The 22,666-nt window shown below is 33.8% G+C and overlaps 1 long non-coding RNA gene across 2 annotated transcripts in view; it reads right to left on the reverse strand.

Annotated features, from left to right (window-relative positions):
• Positions 1 to 1,325: 1,325 nt before the first annotated feature.
• The window catches only part of LOC128987755 (uncharacterized), a 76,738-nt gene continuing 55,397 nt past the window's right edge, over positions 1,326 to 22,666 (reverse strand). Inside the window, exons 5-6 of one of the 2 annotated variants that reach the window (XR_008490276.1) lie at positions 1,915 to 2,053; positions 1,326 to 1,483 (exon numbers count right to left, since the gene is read on the reverse strand). This is a non-coding gene — a long non-coding RNA (uncharacterized LOC128987755). Of the gene's footprint in view, positions 1,484 to 1,914; positions 2,054 to 10,429; positions 11,253 to 22,666 lie in introns of those variants that run through there. The other variant, XR_008490275.1, reaches the window with a different exon arrangement.

The raw sequence follows: 22,666 nt of genomic DNA on the forward strand, positions 1-22,666 counted from the left end.
TTTTTTTTTTTTTTCTAGGACTCTAGGCACGAGCCTGGGATTGTTTTTCACATTACTTCAGGCTAGACCTAGGGGTTGCGGCATTATCACTTGGATAAAATCCATTGGTGACTTGGCGGGGATCGAACCCGGGACCTCAGGGACTGGGGTCCCGCGCTCTAACCACTACACCAGGTCGCTCCCCAATTTTCATGAGATTAACATGAATAAATATTAAAATATAAACTAGATTTAATTTTGAATTTAATTGATTACCATACAAACATAGTTTTTTTGAGTCATTACAATATGTTTGTTACTCGCTGGAAAAGTTGCAAGCATAAAACAAAAATTGAACTGAAGTTTTTCTGGTTAACAGAGGGATATTTTTTCTACACATGATTGTCCAGTATAGAGGATAATAATGTCAGAGACAGACATCCACCCTTAGGCGCGAACACTGCTGTTGTGTTTATATTCATTCATGAACATCTGTCTTTGATAGATTAGATCACTAGGTTTACTCTGAATATGTCAACAGTGTTCGTCAATTTCAACAACAGTGCTTAAATCAATTCAAGGATATTTTGGACTGGTTTAACGTTGTTTACGATTACATTTTAATAGATTTTAATACGGTTTATTGTGCTTTAATGTTTAACAAATACATGTGTTTATTTATTTCTGTAAAAAAATGTATTGCATTTCAAAGATTAAGTGTGCCTTTATTTTTATGGTGTTAGTACACCTTATTTAACCTATTCCTATAATATGCGTTAGTTGAAATTGAACAACCTAATAGTAGGCTATACAGAGTTAGGCAAAAGTCTGGAACCCACAGTTAACTGTTTAACGAGTTGCAGTAGAAAAACAAACTCGTCTTATATTTACAACATAAGAATTTGCACTTTTTGAAACTATGTTGGAAAATTAAAATAGTATATAATCTCTGGAACTTCAGCTTACAAAAATATATAACATAATTTACCTTCACAACAAATTAAATTTAACTCACAGGTCATATTGGCTAACACATAAAATACTTAATTGTCTCTGCTAATTTTATACATTCTTAAGAGGCTGTAACGAACCATATCAAGTTTGTCGACACAAAACCAGACTGATCACATTTGGTTCTCGTCTGTTCAGCGTCTCTCGACAAGCTCTTAAGCTGATTAAAAGACGTTCCTGTCTTGTCCTTTGGCGTTCATCCGATAACACGATTTGCCATGTTCAATTAAAGAGGAAATACCGAGAGGAAACCGTATTTTAAAAGTAAAACAGTGTACAAAGTGTTTAGATTTATTTCTTTTAGACAAGTTGAACAATTATTACACTATCCCCTTAGTTACTCTTCTTCAGTACTTGTACCTGTAACCTCTTGATTTAGGCGCAGGGTTTTTCTATGCCTCTTATTTTTTTCCCGAATCCTGTTGCTTTCTAGCCTTCCTCTGGTCTTTGCTTTCTTGCTCATCTCATTTCACTTATTTTCACGATCACTTACCTATAACAACAATCAGAAATAAAATTGCGTCAGCTTTTCCATGCATACTCAACCCCTTCAGATCCTGGACTGATTAAAAAATATGACCAAATAAAACTATCTAAACCTACATAAATACTTGTCTTTTATTTGCAAGTTTTTCATAGGGTACTCTTTACTTGATTAAATTACGATTGATTGCATTTTTTCAAGATTAATTTGACTACAGAACCAACAGAATCTGTCATCATCAATGGGGTACAAGCCATTGGCGACTGGTAGGATCTAAACCCAAAACATTTGACAGCCGCGTCACAATTTCGTTAAGGTTTACTTTACACCATTTGATGATTAGCTTTATTTGATTACGTTTTTTACGTAAGTCTTACGATCCTTACATGACCTTACATGCCTTACATGAGTAAATACAATAATTATTCTAAGTTACTTACCCCATTTTTTGTAAGGGTAGGCGTAACACCTGTCACATATGGCTTTCCCTTTTATGTTTCTTTTGGTGTGATATGTTTCAAATTTCGTTGCAACAATTCACAACCAATTCTAAGGGGGGTCGGCCGGTCCTTCTTTATCCTGTGAAACAAAAGTGATTGTGAGAATGAGACTAATTCATCTAATGAATGTAGACTATTCATCTCATGACACTTGTTTGAAAATGTCAATAGTCAACAAAGCATCACAATTGACACTGCTGTTTAACAATGCTATGTTCACACACTATGTATGACATGTTTAATCACTTCTATTGTTATCAGCTTGTGTCTGTTATTCTATACTCTACCCTTCATTGATAAAGGAAGGGTATTTTTTTATTGATTTTCTCGTTAGCGAATACGTATTGACAAAGCAAAGCACGTTATGCGACTCTGAGAACGTCAAAGCTTGTGTAAGCAGCTCAATATGTTCTAAGTAGCATACAAAGTTGTACTGAGAACTGAACTAATTTGTTAAACCGCTTAAAGTGAATAAAAAAAATAACAAATTGGCGTCCTAAAACGTTTCAAATCCGAATAACCATGCGGGTGGCTGAAAATTAGCTTGTACCCCCTTTTATTTTTTTTAACAATTTGAGATATTTGAAATCGGTTTGCGGCAACTTGTTTAAATATGAAGGGCTACAATAATTATGGTCAATTTCAAAGTTTTCCATTAGAGTGAGCGGGGGAAGGGGATAGCTAAAACTTTTTAAATAGCAAGTATAGTCGAGTTTGGTATCATTTTACAGGTCTTGACGAAACATAACATTTTAGCATAAAGAAAATAGAAATCGGACTATCAATAACAAAATGGCAGCTAAAAATGATTAAGACAATGGTTATTAAAAGTTATTTTGAACTGCCATTTTTATTGTTTTTTTAGCTTTTCCTTGAGTAAATAATTTAAACTTATATAGACTTGCTGTTACCAACAGGCTTCACCCCGTTTGACTTCATAAGTATTAATAAAACTATTTATTGGTTAATTTTAGCTGAAATAAACAAAACATGGTTTATAGGATTGACGTGACTTTTAGGGTTACGCGCATCTGCATTGTGTTTATGGGGGTGAGATGGGGGATGGATCAAAAGTCCATGGGTACTGAATATGAATTGTCTTTACATTACGATGGATAAAGTTATTCTTTTTGGTTCTGCCACACTGAAAATGCAAACACACCAAATATCTTCGTCCAATTAAGCATGTACCATTGAGCTTTGCCTCATGAAAGAGTAACGGGGTTTCAAGTACACCTTTAAGTTATAGGACCCATATCATAATGTGAAGTAAAATATTTCCAAGTTGTTTTTCAAATGTGGAATAGAAACATATAAAGACTTCTCTCTAGACGTCGCACAACTTTGTGGTAAGCTTCTTATTGGTAAGCGTACACTCTGGTCCTTCTATCTTAGTTGCGGACAAATTAAATGATAATAATACATTTATAATTATTAATATTATATAAGTTTCCAAGTATATAGGTGCAACTTAAGAATTAACAGAATTTGGGAATGGCAAACAGATTAACTAAATAGAATATTATAAACGAACCAATAAAATAAATAAACGAAAACATCGGAAGTAAGATATTTATTTAAGTTCCTACTTTAAAATAAAAAAAATAATAATAATCCTGTATGCAATTTAAGACGAAGTAAAACAATTAATATTTTCCTCATGTTTAATATATTTAGATATAGATTTAAGATGTTATTTTTCAGACAATATAGTACTATATCGTTTTAACAAAGAAATATTCTACATAGTGCTAGACATTAAAATTATAAAATAGATTTGTTATTAAAGTTCAGGATTTAATTAAGTACTCTAAATATGTAAAGTTAGGTTTTTGTATACTTATTTTACATGATGAACATTCATTTTGCATCTTGGTACAACCTCTAAGCAACCAGGTTTCTTTCATGTCTGGAAAGAGTGTATACAAATTCTGTTTTATTCTGTGTATTCTAGGACATAATATCCGTTTTCTTTCTTCTCAAAACCTCGAATCTCATACCCTCAGAAACGTATATTTTCCTTTCAACCCTGATACAACCTAGACTTGCATTGAAATGTTTACAAATCTGGAATTTCTGAGGTAAAAACTTGTAAATAATTAACATGTGTACGTGCGGGTTGTTACTATTAGATTGCGATAGTTGGAAAATGGTTCGAGTTACAATAATAAATCGGTTTATGTTATAACCGTGTGGATGAGTGAAATTGGTCATTAACAACGATAAATTTACACATGATATACGATTCCAATTTAAATATTAATTTCGAACCAACCGAATCTACAACACCAGGTTGGTGATAAGATCGTTATCACTTTCAATTATTGGAAATATATCGTGTGTCAACCAGAATTAGAGTAGTGTTCAGTGTTTTTTTTTTTTTATAATTTAACTCATTTTCATTGTTTATGGTGAAGAAGTAAACAAAGAAAATAATTGTGATTAAAATTTGTACAAATATGATTGCAGTACAATCCCGATCAACCGAGGTGGTTTGGACTGAGCTTACCTAGGTTACTGAGAATCTCTGATAATACGAACGTCTCTTAGATTTTGAGATTAGATGTTACCACATTAGGAAAACAAAGACTTGTAAAGTGTATGTTTGACCAATAATGCATACAGAATACCAAATTCTAGGCTAATTTGTATTTTCATAGAATTTTTTTTAATAAGTTAGTGTTATTAAATTCCGTAGCTCGAATAAGGATGGGTTATTAAAGAGTATCTTTCGTTTATGGTCAACTTCATTCTAACCATGTAACGTGAACAGATAAATCAATTGGGTATTCAAAATATCCCAGACAGGTATAAGTCGGAGTGCGCTTCCAACAATAGATAAGAATTAAGTTATCCGGTGGCCAGCAAAAACAACTAACTATTGGCCTTGAAAAAATACTATCCGTCTATGACTGTTACAACAGAATAAGGAGGTTCCATATCATTTTAAAATATAAAATTATTCCTTTTTTTAGTTTTACTTGAACTATAATTGACAAAATCACGTTAATCATTCACAAGCAAAAATGTCACTACTTTTGTTGACGTTCTGCAAACTTGTTCAGTTTACCAATTGTTAGGTTAATCAGTAATGTGTGATTTCTATTTTCTAGGTCGCCGTTGATGATTGTACGTTAAAATAATTTACCTACTTTTCAATTAATCATTATATAAAATATTAATTTTAAGAAATAACAAAGTGCTTGTTATTTATACTTCACTTTGAACAGAAATGTACATAAAACGTAACTGTTGTTCTGACCGTGAGAAAGGCCTAAGAGTTTGGATGACCGGGGCTCGGACAATCCAGAGTATACTGATTTCGGGTACTTAATAGTATCGGTAAAAGTATCGTTGTTACTGATAATTATTACCACAAGAGGATTTATTTGAAATAGTAAACACTTAGGCAAAAAAACTCCATTATTTTAAGTAGGAATATTTGCTGCTCGAAAAATTCTGCTTTTCAAGTGTTTTTTTTTTTTTTCAGCAATACTTAAGTAACTAATCAAGTTACGAAAAAATAATCAATACAAATCTATTGCTTACTCTAAAGCTGACTGCAAATTTTTATTTCGCATAAAATAAACAGAAAAACAATTGATTGGGTAGAGCATACTAGATGTGTTTATTTCTCAAACTATTTCACAACGAAAAAATATGTTTAGACCACAGAATGTTTGGTTTAAAACATTTTTGATTGATGTCTTTACGCAATACGCAGAGTATAATGTAATATAAACCATATAAACCAATATAAGACACGTTGAGTTAATGAGGCCCGCCAAACCACTACTTAATGATAACATCAACTTACAGACCGCGGGTTATTATACAGCCTCATTAATTATCGACCCATTTCATATTTCATATGTTAGACAATATTTACTACCTATTCATAATCAGCTGGATTATTAGTCATACAGCAAATGGAATGAGTTCAAATTGTTTTAATAAAATTGGTAGTTTTTTTCCATACGAGTAACCTTATCTATTGTATTTTATTTCAAGGTGACTCTTCGTTTCATGTTTTATATCATTTCTACCACGCTAAATATATTTTGGAATTTTACAGAACGTTGGTTGGCATAATTTTATTTTGTTATGTTTTTGTGTCGCGGGCATGAATTACAAATTATATTAAAATATATTTTCATTTGTCAATATATTTTTTACAAGTTAATTACTGTAAAAGAACGTAGATATAGTTGAATACAGTTTCAAGGTTGATTTTTTCATAGTATGATTATATAATATAAAAATCATACTAGAAATAGACTTTTACTTACAATATGTTCAAATTTTCGATAATAAGTTAGTTGTAGGCCTACTACATGTCTTTGTTAAATCGGGCACCGTACAATAAGATGGTCCCAATATGCTTTTGATGTGTTGGTATCTTGAAGATTACATGGCAGATTACTAATATCTAGGCTATTTTGAGTTTTCTTATGTTTTTATTTAATTGTCACACGAATTGACTATTATTGTAATTTAATTATATTAGATAACATATAAAAATCTTATTTGTATATATGTTTACTTAGAGTGGAAATGGGGTTTTCTAAAATCGAAAAACGGAACAATTGTTTAGCAGTGAACACTATAGACTATTTCTATTTATTTTGAATTTAAACACTGGATATAACAAGGTTTTTCGTTTTCAGGTAATAGTATCTAGTAGTATAGTATAGTAGTAGTAGTTAAAATACAGTAAATGATTGGAAAATTATATAAAATAATGATAAAAACTAAATATGGCATAAAATTACCAATCAGTAATCAATTCATGTATTTCTTTCGTTGTATCCATTAAAGGAAAATATCTCGGTAATTTCATTGTTTATAAAACCGCATTAAAACGTAAAGAAATTTAATTGTTAAACTTATCTTCTACTCTATATCTAATCATATTCGTAAGATCCATTTAGCAAATAATATAAATAGACATCTTATGCAGAAGTGTCCTTATTTACGTTAGCCTCAAATGTTTTACCTCAACCGCACACTGATCAAAAAAGGTTCTCGTCAGTAAAAGTGAGTTGGAGACACACTTAAGGATCATGAGAGAAACATTAGGCTATATCTCTTTCTAACGACGCTGTAGATCACATTGTGAAGCCCTTTCCTCGAATCTTGTTACTCTTGTTTTTTATTCACATATATGAAGAGTAAAAATATATGAATTGGAAACCAGAAACCACCCGAAGTAGATTATTCTTAAAAGGGGTTGGGTTGTCAAACTTTTCTTCTGTAATGCTATGATCTGTTATTTCACAGTAATAATGATTTCAAGTAATTTACCTTAATATACTTGAACTTTTAGCGAGTTTCTCATACTGGGAATAAGCTATTACCATAGGCCAAAAACACTGTCTGTTAAAATTTATATCATATTAAAAAAAAATTATATATGATTATAACCATAATCGTGTTTTAACAAATTTCCTATGCAGGGAATAATAAGCTATTACCGTAGGTCTCATGATAAGGCCTGGACGCAGGGCCGATTTCCTGTTTTGTTTAAAGGTTCCCAAAGACCAAAAACCCATATATTGTGTGTGTATGTATGTACGTGTGCGTGTGTCTTTAGCATGACAACTCAAACAAAAATTATCCAATGTTAATGAAATTTTGTATAAACGTGTTATACAATTTTAGGAAACTTAAACTTAAAGTGAGGCATGGGACTCGCATGGTGGAGGCGCCGGGTATCCGAGCCAGGTAACAGCAGGTATCAGCAGGGAGCAGGGAGCAGGGGTATGGTGGAGGGTTTGGGTGTTCTTAATAGAACAGGGCCCTGAACAATCTGATCGACTCCAGTATTATACTTTGCTTATGATCTCGTGGACCGGCAGCTCTCGTTTCAGCTTCTCTTTCCTCTTCTTCTAGCCGGTCCAATCGAGTGAGTACCTGATTCCTAAATTTGTGAATTTTTAAAATTAAATAGCAAATACAGACTGCAATGAAAACTAAAACAATAAGATTTATAATGCCGATGCAAATAATAAAACCCTCCACCTCCATTTTCTTTTCAAACGAGTTCGGCGTAGTGAATGGAAATCTTGCCAGAACATCATCAATATGAACTTGATATAGATTTAAATTACCGAGACAAAAAGAACCTCCACTTTTATATCTCATCAGAAAACGAAAATTCACAAAAGTTCTATTTATTTTGAATTTAAACACTGGATATAACAAGGTTTTTCGTTTTCAGGTAATAGTATCTAGTAGTATAGTATAGTAGTAGTAGTTAAAATACAGTAAATGATTGGAAAATTATATAAAATAATGATAAAAACTAAATATGGCATAAAATTACCAATCAGTAATCAATTCATGTATTTCTTTCGTTGTATCCATTAAAGGAAAATATCTCGGTAATTTCATTGTTTATAAAACCGCATTAAAACGTAAAGAAATTTAATTGTTAAACTTATCTTCTACTCTATATCTAATCATATTCGTAAGATCCATTTAGCAAATAATATAAATAGACATCTTATGCAGAAGTGTCCTTATTTACGTTAGCCTCAAATGTTTTACCTCAACCGCACACTGATCAAAAAAGGTTCTCGTCAGTAAAAGTGAGTTGGAGACACACTTAAGGATCATGAGAGAAACATTAGGCTATATCTCTTTCTAACGACGCTGTAGATCACATTGTGAAGCCCTTTCCTCGAATCTTGTTACTCTTGTTTTTTATTCACATATATGAAGAGTAAAAATATATGAATTGGAAACCAGAAACCACCCGAAGTAGATTATTCTTAAAAGGGGTTGGGTTGTCAAACTTTTCTTCTGTAATGCTATGATCTGTTATTTCACAGTAATAATTATTTCAAGTAATTTACCTTAATATACTTGAACTTTTAGCGAGTTTCTCATACTGGGAATAAGCTATTACCATAGGCCAAAAACACTGTCTGTTAAAATTTATATCATATTAAAAAAAAAATTATATATGATTATAACCATAATCGTGTTTTAACAAATTTCCTATGCAGGGAATAATAAGCTATTACCGTAGGTCTCATGATAAGGCCTGGACGCAGGGCCGATTTCCTGTTTTGTTTAAAGGTTCCCAAAGACCAAAAACCCATATATTGTGTGTGTATGTATGTACGTGTGCGTGTGTCTTTAGCATGACAACTCAAACAAAAATTATCCAATGTTAATGAAATTTTGTATAAACGTGTTATACAATTTTAGGAAACTTAAACTTAAAGTGAGGCATGGGACTCGCATGGTGGAGGCGCCGGGTATCCGAGCCAGGTAACAGCAGGTATCAGCAGGGAGCAGGGAGCAGGGGTATGGTGGAGGGTTTGGGTGTTCTTAATAGAACAGGGCCCTGAACAATCTGATCGACTCCAGTATTATACTTTGCTTATGATCTCGTGGACCGGCAGCTCTCGTTTCAGCTTCTCTTTCCTCTTCTTCTAGCCGGTCCAATCGAGTGAGTACCTGATTCCTAAATTTGTGAATTTTTAAAATTAAATAGCAAATACAGACTGCAATGAAAACTAAAACAATAAGATTTATAATGCCGATGCAAATAATAAAACCCTCCACCTCCATTTTCTTTTCAAACGAGTTCGGCGTAGTGAATGGAAATCTTGCCAGAACATCATCAATATGAACTTGATATAGATTTAAATTACCGAGACAAAAAGAACCTCCACTTTTATATCTCATCAGAAAACGAAAATTCACAAAAGTTCTATTTATTTTGAATTTAAACACTGGATATAACAAGGTTTTTCGTTTTCAGGTAATAGTATCTAGTAGTATAGTATAGTAGTAGTAGTTAAAATACAGTAAATGATTGGAAAATTATATAAAATAATGATAAAAACTAAATATGGCATAAAATTACCAATCAGTAATCAATTCATGTATTTCTTTCGTTGTATCCATTAAAGGAAAATATCTCGGTAATTTCATTGTTTATAAAACCGCATTAAAACGTAAAGAAATTTAATTGTTAAACTTATCTTCTACTCTATATCTAATCATATTCGTAAGATCCATTTAGCAAATAATATAAATAGACATCTTATGCAGAAGTGTCCTTATTTACGTTAGCCTCAAATGTTTTACCTCAACCGCACACTGATCAAAAAAGGTTCTCGTCAGTAAAAGTGAGTTGGAGACACACTTAAGGATCATGAGAGAAACATTAGGCTATATCTCTTTCTAACGACGCTGTAGATCACATTGTGAAGCCCTTTCCTCGAATCTTGTTACTCTTGTTTTTTATTCACATATATGAAGAGTAAAAATATATGAATTGGAAACCAGAAACCACCCGAAGTAGATTATTCTTAAAAGGGGTTGGGTTGTCAAACTTTTCTTCTGTAATGCTATGATCTGTTATTTCACAGTAATAATGATTTCAAGTAATTTACCTTAATATACTTGAACTTTTAGCGAGTTTCTCATACTGGGAATAAGCTATTACCATAGGCCAAAAACACTGTCTGTTAAAATTTATATCATATTAAAAAAAAATTATATATGATTATAACCATAATCGTGTTTTAACAAATTTCCTATGCAGGGAATAATAAGCTATTACCGTAGGTCTCATGATAAGGCCTGGACGCAGGGCCGATTTCCTGTTTTGTTTAAAGGTTCCCAAAGACCAAAAACCCATATATTGTGTGTGTATGTATGTACGTGTGCGTGTGTCTTTAGCATGACAACTCAAACAAAAATTATCCAATGTTAATGAAATTTTGTATAAACGTGTTAAACTACATTTCTTTCAAAGAAGTTCGCGAACCAGCATGATTGGACTATGGGTTATGAGGAGATTTATTGGGGTTAAAATTTTTTCCTTTCCAAACTGTAGAGCTAATAGTGCGCATTTTTAAGCATTATTGTATGCTAAATGGTTTATGGAGAGAATAAAAAACTCGCTTCCTGTAACAGCAAACCTAACTACGAGTGTATTAATTATTTACCAAACCAATCACCACCCTTCAGTTCGATATAGTTTTACCTTCATGGCAAATCTCAATCGTGTATTTTTATTTTTAAAACAATTGTGTTTAGTTTTTCTCTTTAATTAACAAATCTGTGGTGTTAGTATAACACTTGCCATGCACACACTTGCACACTAAATATTTAGAAAAAGTCATTTTGTGCACTTTTCCAACAGATTTTCCTGTGTATGAAATATTCATTGCCACCTCGTCTGCTGCAATCCTTCTCATCATTGTGTTTATACAATGTTTTAAATCTTTTCCCCCCAAACTTTCCAGCATTCTGACCTGTAACAAATTAAAAATAAATTAATTATAATAGCTAGGCTTACATAATTTTTACATAAGAAAGAATTATTTAGTGTTAACTTGTTTGATGTATAAACAAATACCGCCACCGCAGCGAACCTGCAGACTAAGCGAATTTCAACTTGTCTGATTACATATTTACTAAAATATTTCCATAAATAAGAACTCGTTACATCTTCGGTGACTCATTCCCAACATTTCCGGTAGATGTTTGTATGCATCAACCGTAGTTGGAAGTGGTCTGTTTTCTTCTAGTTCTGGTGGAACATGTACAGGTGGTGTGTATTCCTTTAAGATTGTTTCGTACCTCTGCTGCTTCTGAGACAGTAAAATCTTTTTCTGTTGCTCTCGTTTTCATTTTAAATTCTTCACCAATTAATAATTTGTGCTTAGTTTTGTACGTGTTCCCAGAGATTTAATTATTTCTAAACTTGTTTAAATCCATTAAATGTGTTGATGGTGTAAGAAAGGGGATTAACCCCGTACCCACGGTGCTCATCTATGCAGACACTCTGTTCACATTACACTTAGTCGACCAGTTGGTGTGAACAGAGTTGAACAGTAGCATGAGCATCAATTTACAAATTCCTTTCCCAGCTGATGTGAGCTAGGCGATGACCGGTAGGGCTGACTTCCAAGAAACACCGTTAACCTATTAGCCACACACCCTATCGGTAATCAGCCAATGAGAAGGGCTAATGAAGAAGATGGAGGGGTGACGAGTCTTGGAGCTGGAGGATCTGAAGGAAAACATCGAGGAGATCACCACGGGCCACCGGAGAAAGAAGATCGGGAGTTTGGGAGTGCGTGTATCGGTGTGTGTGCTTCTGGGACAATAGACAGTATGTAGAAAGAATAAAATATCTAACTAACACTTTGTCAAACATAAAAGTCATATAATTTGTCAGTAACTAATTCTTTTATATTTTCAATTGATTTTCTTTTCTTGTAAATTTAACGTTGCAAATTAATTTATCTTATTATTGTTGTTTTTTTGCATTTTCAAAGTTTTCTTTTGCTGTTGTAACACTTAGTTACTTTAGTTGTTTTTTCTAAATTTAAATTTTTGTTCATTACACGTTGAATAACACCCATAAGCAGTCTTATGTCTCATTAACCTAACACCTCTTGACTAAGCTAAGCGAGTGAATCATTTTAGGAAACTTAAACTTAAAGTGAGGCATGGGACTCGCATGGTGGAGGCGCCGGGTATCCGAGCCAGGTAACAGCAGGTATCAGCAGGGAGCAGGGAGCAGGGGTATGGTGGAGGGTTTGGGTGTTCTTAATAGAACAGGGCCCTGAACAATCTGATCGACTCCAGTATTATACTTTGCTTATGATCTCGTGGACCGGCAGCTCTCGTTTCAGCTTCTCTTTCCTCTTCTTCTAGCCGGTCCAATCGAGTGAGTACCTGATTCCTAAATTTGTGAATTTTTAAAATTAAATAGCAAATACAGACTGCAATGAAAACTAAAACAATAAGATTTATAATGCCGATGCAAATAATAAAACCCTCCACCTCCATTTTCTTTTCAAACGAGTTCGGCGTAGTGAATGGAAATCTTGCCAGAACATCATCAATATGAACTTGATATAGATTTAAATTACCGAGACAAAAAGAACCTCCACTTTTATATCTCATCAGAAAACGAAAATTCACAAAAGTTTATTTACGCTTACAATGCAAGTAAATCTCCAAAATGGTTAAAACAAAACGTAATATTAGGTTATTTAAAACCAAATGCCGGAGTAAAAACAAGAACATGCACACATCCACCTAAAATAAAACCACTTCATCCTTCTAAAACAATTGCACTTGACAGAAATGGCAACCCACTTGACATAAATCCAAAATTGACAGTCAATCAGCATAACAAGTTAGCAGCAATATTATTTAAATTTAGCCACATGTTTACTAACAAGACAGAAGATTTAGGTCCAGCTAAACTACCACCAGTTAAACTTAACCTAAAATCAGATGCTAAACCAGTATATCATCCTCCTTATAGGCAAAGCCTAAAAGAACGCAAAATCCTTCAAGAAGAAATCGAAAAACTAACAAAGGCAGGTATACTCGAAGAATCGCCCGAATACACAGAGTTCGCCAGCCCAATGTTCGTAATAACCAACTCTGACAGCTCATCGCGTGTAATATCTGATTTGAGATCAGTTAACAAATGTTTAGAACAACAAAATTTCCCCATAGTCTCAGTAGATTTGGTCTTGTCTTGTTTATCTGAAATGACTTATTTTACTCACTTAGATTTGAAAAACGCATTCTTCCGGTTAGAGATAGCCCCAGAAGACAGAAAATATTTAACCGTTATCACACAAACGGGAAAGTATCAGTTTAGAAGAATGCCACAAGGATTATCCATTGCTACAGTAGCTTTCCAAAGAGCCATAACTAGAATTTTATCAAAACATTTGTATAGCAGATGCATACCATTCATTGATGACATCACCGTGTTAGGAAAAACATTTGACGAACAGTTGGAAAACATAGAAATTATTTTACAAGAGCTAAACAATGTTAACCTAAAGCTAAACTCAAAAAAGTGTCAATTCATGTACGATCAAATAAACATACTTGGACATGAAGTAAGTTCTAAAGGCTGTTTGCCATTAAAAACAAATATAGAATCCATAATTAAATTTAAAACCCCAACTACCATTAAACAAGTAAGATCGTTTCTTGGAGCTGCAAATTACTTCCGTAGATTTGTTAAAAACTTTGCAAAAAATAGCCATGCCCTTAACAACACTCATAAAGGAATTCAACGCAACGAAGAAGTTTCAATGGACAAACGACTGTGAGACTTCATTCCAGGAACTCAAGACGATTCTCACCTCACCGCCACTTCTCAGCCACTTCGTAGAACACAGAGAGACCAGAGTGTACACAGACGCATAAAATTATGCTATAGGAGCAGTAATGACCCAGTATGATCCAGAAACATCTACAGAACATCCTATTCAGTATTTAAGTAGAAAACTAAAACCAAATGAAGTTAACTACAGCGTTTCAGAAAAAGAATTCTTATCCTTAGTCTATGCATTGGTAAAATGGAGAGAATTTTTATTTGGAAGAAAAGTAAAGGTTTTCACTGATCATTCTGCATTGCAATATTATAAATCATTTAAAGGAGCTTCATCTAGACTCACCAGACTCTCGAATTTAATATGTGACTACGACCTGGAAATTACTCACAAGGCAGGTAAATCCTTAGTCTTGCCTGACTTCTTAAGCAGAAATCCGGTTGACAAGACTATAGAAGAGGATTTCACTTTCAACCTTACTTCAGTAAATGCCCTTCATCTCGTGGACTTGAAGAAATTGCAAGCTCAGGACGATGACCTAAAATGCATCTTACTTGCTTTGGAAAATCCTGATCTTGTGGAACAAAAGTACAGGAAAATGGCCACGTATTACAAGACAGAGAATGGTGTACTCTACCGAATGTACAACGATTCTGATCCTCACAGACATGTTATAGCAATACCACGAAAACTCGTCAACAACATCCTTCAGGAGTACCACAATTCACCGTTATCAGGAGGACATCTAAGTACATTCAAGACTCTCGGAAAAATCAAAGAAAGATATCATTGGATTGGTATGTCAACAGATGTCGAAAACTACGTGAAAACCTGCGAAAGTTGTCAGAAAAGAAAGAACTCTCCGAAGAAGAAGTATGGCTTCCTTAATCCTATCCCTCCCACTAACAAAATATTTGAACGAATCCAACTTGACATAATTGGTCCATTAAATCCTAGCAATAGATATAAATACATTTTAACAGTAACTGATGCCTGTAGTCGATTTGCATTTGCTTTCCCACTTGTAGTTGCAGATGGTAAATCAATTGTAAAATGTCTCTTAAAACTAATTTGTACTTATGGAACACCTTCTATTATACAATCAGATAGAGGTACTGAATTTAACAACAATTTGATTCGTGACTTAACCACAGCAATAGGTACATGCCAAATTCTAAGTAGTGCTTTCACACCACAAGTTAATGGACAAGTAGAAAACTTTAATAACACGTTGATAAATATGATTTCTCATTATGTAGCTGAAAAACCAAACGCATGGTCACAATACATTGACTATGTACTTTTTGCTTACAATAACAGTAAACACCAGACAACCAAGTACAAACCTTCGTACTTATTTTTAGGCTTTGAGCCAAGCTTTCCAAGTGATACTTTTTTTGTAAATCCAAATGTAGAAAAAGATCTGTTAGAAAACATAAGAATTGTAAATGAAATTAGGGACACAATACCTTCTATCATAGCTAGTGAACAAAAGAAACAAAAAATGTATTACGATAGGAATAGGAGAGACTTAATCTTACACCCAGGAGACCAAGTTCTCATATGGTACCCTAAAAATTTGAGGGAAAATCAAACCAAATTTTCTTACCGCTACAAAGGTCCGTATACTGTATTAAAACAAGTTACACCAGTCTCATATCTAGTGGAAATCTTAAAAAATGGAAAACTTGTCAAAGAAGTAATTCATGTCTCCCGAATGAAAGTTTTTCAAACAAGACTTGTAAAATAAAAATATTTAGTTACGTTAGGTCAATAGATACTATGTTTATTTTATAAGATAATTTTGGTAACATACAATAATTCATAAATATATTTCACAAGTTAGCTATTTAACTGATTTTGATTTATTGCTACACAAAATAATTAACCACAATACATATATGATTCATATGCTTTGACCTTACCTAGTATTCACTTAGGTTTAGTTAGTCATACGTAAGCAATGTGTATTCTAAGAAACAATTAGTACGTCTATTCCCGAAGCACACGCACTCCCGCAAACTCGTGTAAATATTATGTAAATAATGTGTAGCTACACAAAACTCAAGTGTTAAGTCGACTTTTAATACAAAGATATCGCGTGGCCACGCAGACACTCACAGACAATCGCAATCAAGTTTACCATTGTGACTGTATTTTTAGTTCTTATAACAAGCAACTTACTTACACGTTGGACACTTATTGATTTTACTAGTGCGCGTAAGATGAATGATAATTAGTGACATTCAGTGACATACAAGTTGGTTTGGTGTGCAGCACAAGGACAAACTCCACTCAACGAGAAGTAATTAAGGATTGATCACCCTTAATTATTCACTCAAAAAATTGTCTTTACAACTCTCTAGATTATTAAGGAAAGAAAGGACTTTCACGCAAGAATTCATAAATAATTAAAATAAAACATTTATGTTCAAAACTCCTATAACAAAGTGTCGTCATAAAGTAATTGTGTATACCATTTTGAACATAGTATTTATGTGTCTAACAACATCAGGTATCATTCAAGTGTCATATTTTAAGTTCCATGTAACATACATTTCAAACAACTAAATATTCATTACAATAAGTAGATAGATAGTCTTAGAAGGAAAAGCATATGAATCAATTAAAATTGTATGTTACCAAGTACCAACATTTGTGAATAAAACTATTACAACATGTAATAATTCCACTGTTAAGTAAGTTTCAGCAGTTAAAGAGTCCCTGAAGCCAACACCAAGTACAAGGTCACCGCAACAGGACATGACTTCATCGTCATCGCATAGTCAGCACTCGCCGTCCGTTCAACCCCGACGCCGTGATGCTGCCCACTTCACCGTCCCAGCTCTGCTCGCCACTATCCTTCTCATATGGCAACCTACTCTATCAGCTGGCGCGGAAATTCCAACGCATATCGTAACCGGCGTAACATTTAACGAGGTCTCGTCGTTCGTAACTCCATATCATTCTGTCGCGCCACTAAAATAACAGAATCGATCCCTAAATCTCATCAAACATATTAGTCTGGATAATAATATTAACAATCGTACTCATCATTTCATCATATTTCATCCATATACTCAATATTAAAATAATTCTAATCACAAAACCTGAAACCCCTCAAAAAGACTATTAATATAATAAAGTGTTACCCAGAATAAATAATTTATAATAATAATTTAAAAAATAAAACATCTTAACAAACAGCTAAAATTTAAATAGTTCAAAATTAATGAAACAATCAATTAACTTAAGGAGACTCGATGGGGCGAAAGAAGACGTGAGCGACTATGAGCTATACACCACCAGCTCATTCTACCGCGTCGCTGGAAGGGTCGCGAAACAAGCAAATGCGCCGTTCCTCAAGATCGCGTCGCATCGCAGGAAGGGGGGAAGAAGAGTCGGAACGCACATCAAGATATCCGTTCGATTCCCACCTTCGCGATTGATGTTTCCGCGTATCTCCTTAAGTTGTTTTTTTTTCTTTTTTATTGTCAACCGGTGGTAGGTTGACGTTTTAACCAGGGGGGTGTAAGAAAGGGGATTAACCCCGTACCCACGGTGCTCATCTAAGCAGACACTCTGTTCACATTACACTTAGTCGACCAGTTGGTGTGAACAGAGTTGAACAGTAGCATGAGCATCAATTTACAAATTCCTTTCCCAGCTGATGTGAGCTAGGCGATGACCGGTAGGGCTGACTTCCAAGAAACACCGTTAACCTATTAGCCACACACCCTATCGGTAATCAGCCAATGAGAAGGGCTAATGAAGAAGATGGAGGGGTGACGAGTCTTGGAGCTGGAGGATCTGAAGGAAAACATCGAGGAGATCACCACGGGCCACCGGAGAAAGAAGATCGGGAGTTTGGGAGTGCGTGTATCGGTGTGTGTGCTTCTGGGACAATAGACAGTATGTAGAAAGAATAAAATATCTAACTAACACTTTGTCAAACATAAAAGTCATATAATTTGTCAGTAACTAATTCTTTTATATTTTCAATTGATTTTCTTTTCTTGTAAATTTAACGTTGCAAATTAATTTATCTTATTATTGTTGTTTTTTGCATTTTCAAAGTTTTCTTTTGCTGTTGTAACACTTAGTTACTTTAGTTGTTTTTTCTAAATTTAAATTTTTGTTCATTACACGTTGAGTAACACCCTTAAGCAGTCTTATGTCTCATTAACCTAACACCTCTTGACTAAGCTAAGCGAGTGAATCATTTTAGGAAACTTAAACTTAAAGTGAGGCATGGGACTCGCAATGGTTTTGAAAGACTTTTCGATGTTGTGTTGGTTTTGTCACTGTTGACAAATTTATCAAAAGTTTCAGTTTTCAAAAGCTGATCTAATGTCACTTTGTTTGATGTTGATGTCTTTGATGTTGTTTTGCATTTTACAAAGCAATGTTGATAAATCTCACTGAAACCATTCTCGTTTGGTTTTGAACTTTTGCAACCTTTACACGCGATTATATGTCTCCACATATCACCAAACATTCTCAGATTGCTGTGTACTCGCACTCGAACAGCCCTTTCACATGTACAAACAATTCAGAGGTGTTTGCACTGTAGTTTGTCCTGTAAATGTTAAAAACATCAGCGTGCTGTAGTATAGGCATGAGTGTGTTAATATCAATTGTTTTCCATGTTGCCCTAAAACCAATTTCAAAATCTTTCCGGACTGTTTTCTTGTTATGCTGTTTAAACTTCTTTATTATTTCTTCAATTCTGTTGTTCGATTCCACATCTAAGATGTTTGATGTGTATTTGTATGTGCCTGTGAAAGAAACATTGTCACATTCAAATTGTTTACCATAAACCCCACTGATTCCGACTGCCTCTATGTCAACGTCCCACACCACAGACAAAACCACAGGACCAAAACCACAGGAAATTTTAATTTTATTATTCCTTCACTTTGTAGCATTTTGTTTGGTGTTTTACGTAGCGTACCAATACAAATCTTCACCCAAGATGTTTACAATATCATCACTTCTGTTCTGTTTGTTGGATGTGTTTGATTTTTCAATTAATGGTTTGATGTCCATGTTTGGTTTTAAGATTTTTATTTTTGCCATTCTATCCCTTATTCCCATGTGTACGTTGAATTCTGAATATTTCTGAAACCTGTCGAACCTTTTATCAATTGTGTTTGGAAACAGCTAAGGATTTCAAATGCTCGATTGACAAAATTTTTAACATTATTTTTACCTTAACAAATGACGTATTTTTCACTCCCTAATCAGCTGATTCAAGTTACGGGTAAAGTGTTGCTGATTTTAGATTTCGGAACCGTCCGAAGCTGTAAATGGGGGATCAACTCCTCCTGTGGGCTTTGTCTTCGCAGCGCAAAAGCCCGGATTTAGGTAATCTTGCGTTCAAGACTGTAAACAAAAACACCTTAAGTAAAGTTTTAAAAAAGGAAATAAAGTTTGTCAAACGTTAAAAAAATACTTGTTTGTAAAAGCGTATTGTACGGAAAAAAAATATGTGTGTTATCAAAGAGCTATATTATAATATTTAAGTATAATAATATTTAAGCATTGATTCAAGCAAGCTGTAATGTCTGTTTTTTTGGTGAGTCGGTGGCTCAGTTGGTAGCGTCGCGGACTTCGGGCCCAAGGCAGCAGTGTCGTGGGTTCGGATCCTGGTCACTGCCACAAACTTTTATCAGTACAGTTCACCTTTGTACTGTACCGGCTCACCCCTTGCTTTGCTGGATACGTTCCACGCACAGATCTGTAGTCTATATGGACGGGCAAATGCAAGGTTAAAGAGGCCGCCAACCTCTTTAAAACTACATGGCACTTACGTGAGCTGTACTTTTAAATTTACTTTTCTTAATTTCAATTAAATATTAAACACAATTCAATCAGTACAAAACAACACTGAAAGTACGAAATATGAAAAGTAACAAGGATTTACTAACAATCTTCATTATTCCTTTTCAATGGTCGTATCCAATTTATAAACACCACAAGGCAAGATTAATTGTTATATGATAACTAAAAATTATAAAAAAGGCCCAACACACATGATGTATAAATAAAAGAATTACAATATTATACAGGGTGACAAAAAGTCTGGAAATGGCTTGATATCTTTTTGACTAAATTCGTTAGAAAAGTCAAACCTTTCACATCAACTTATATGTATGAAAACTACTTTTTGCAAGCATTACCATTTTTTTACATTCACCAGGGGACAGCCCATGAGGAGTAGGTACATAATCTTTAGTGTAAGCATAGGTTGATATGCACATCATTTTAAAGGTCTGGTCAAGTGGAGTTCATTGCCGGAAACCGCGTCAAAAAAGGTTAATCCGTTACAAAATGGCGGCATTTCAAAGTTCTTGCGGAATATACCTGCACAGGCCTTATACTCATAGTCAAAATTAGCCGGGAAATCTAAACCCCGGTTAAATTTATTTTGAAAATTGAATAAACTTAGTCTATGAGCTAGTTGACTTAAATATACAATTTCAGCTCTCAAGATAATGTTTAATACGAGTATTTACCAATACTAAGGCCTGTAAAGGTATATTCCACAAGAACTTTGAACAGCCGCCATTTTGTAACGGATGAACCTTTTGAGACGCGGTTTCCGGCAATGAACTCCACTTGACCAGACCTTTAAAACGATGTGCATATCAACCTATGCTTACATTAAAGATTATGCACCTACTCCTCATGGGTCGTCCCCTGGTAGAGGTAAATACATGAAAATACTTGGAAAAAGTAGTTTTTATACTTGTAAGTTGATGTGAAAGGTTTGACTTTTCTAACGGATTTAGTTAAAAAGATATTAAGCCGTTTCCAGACTTTTTTGTCACCCTGTATGTAGACTGAATAATAAAGCAAAAATAACGTGATTAAAAGAGACTTTATCAAATTTTTTTACAGCGTCACTTTTGATACTAAAAATCATAGTGAAATGTTTATTTCAGTATTCTACCAGTCTATTAATAAATTCCCCAACATATATCTATAGAGAAGCTGTACATAAGGCAGAGATAGGCGGGTTCAATACCGGACAATGGACAGCTACCTCTCCAATAAGAAAAGCCGATTACCAGAGAGAGGTCAGCTATTCTCAACCCTTGTATTGTTAGAAATAAGTCTTTTTGTGGCGATGCTGCATTCATGGGATGGACGAGACTACCTCTGAAATGGAGTTTGTAAAATATCTGAGTATTTATTTTATTTTTTTTATTTATGTTTTATTTTTATATTTAAATTCGGTGTTACAGGTAAAACAGTTTTCTCGGTCGAATATTGTAATGGTATTCACAACAATACAGTGTTTTTATTGTATACTTCATTTAAGTAGCTTGATAAAAATCTTGTGAAACGCACGTTCAAATTAAGTTTTTCAGTTGTTTATAATCGCTTAAATTTCCTTAGTTGTAATAAGATTTTTCTTATTTATTTGCTATAACCTATGCTTATATTTGCTTTACAGCCGTTTCAAACTTGAATTGTAATTTAACATCTTCGGATGGACTTCAAAATCAACAGTTAGAGTGTAAAGAACATACGAGACTTCTTGTAAAATGCTATTTTTATTCTAGCCCAATGATCTAGAGTGAGTTATTTTATTATTTCAATCACTTAATAAAAATTATACAAACGAGTTTTTGTAATTAATAATGTTTTAATGCAATAATTATCCTAAAATAATTTGTATTTTTTTATGTACTAATTTTCTTGATTGCTAACGTTTTTCAGATAGGTTATTAAACAATTTTTGAAGTTCAAAAAGTGTTGCATTTTTTGTTATGTCTCTGAGACAACTTTTTAAACCTACCACAATCCGTAATCGGTGCATGTTTCCCTTGGTTTTTTTCTCAATCGTACGATATTTCTATTGATTGCATGATAGCTAGTATCATAGATAAAACATAACCCCTTAGTCTCGACATGTCAGTCACCCCTAATTATTGGTAATCTGTATTACCAGGGAATTTGTACTACACATCTGGTTTTATAGACAATGAAGGATATAGCCGTAATTTTTGTACCTTTTAAATTATTGCGGTGGATTTGAGTGAAATAGTTCAAACATAAGGCTGCTCCCAGGGCAATAACTGACAGGCTAGTCTTTTGGTAAGGTCATATAAGAGACATATTGGTATAAAAGCATCATAACGATCTTCAACGGCAGTTATATATTCTCTCCGTTAGTTAAAACTGGAAATTTTCTGTGGCCGAACGAATTTATGAGCTTTATAACATTTATGTTGAACAAAATTTGGGAAAATACATTTTACATCGAAATGTATAGCCACTAATAATAATTTTTAATTTAAAACAGCAACAAGATAATTTTACAGCGTCTAGAACCCATATATTCCCAAAATTGTTTTCACAAATTCAATATCGGCGGAGTAAATAGATGTATTGACATGTGATGACGTAATGGAACACGTGACTTGCCTCATTGATGGAACTGTTCCCAACTCGTCACATGTGATTGGCTCTCGACTCCATTGTTGGAATCTCTATTGGATTGCTTTTGTTGGTCCGCTGCTCGTTGGTTATATCATTCCAACGTCATTGTATTAAATGTCAAC

This window comes from Macrosteles quadrilineatus, unplaced genomic scaffold, assembly GCF_028750875.1.
Source record: "Macrosteles quadrilineatus isolate MER2022 unplaced genomic scaffold, UCM_ALF_1.0 Scaffold_2__2_contigs__length_208266976, whole genome shotgun sequence".
In the NCBI taxonomy this organism is placed as follows: Eukaryota; Metazoa; Arthropoda; class Insecta; order Hemiptera; family Cicadellidae; genus Macrosteles; species Macrosteles quadrilineatus.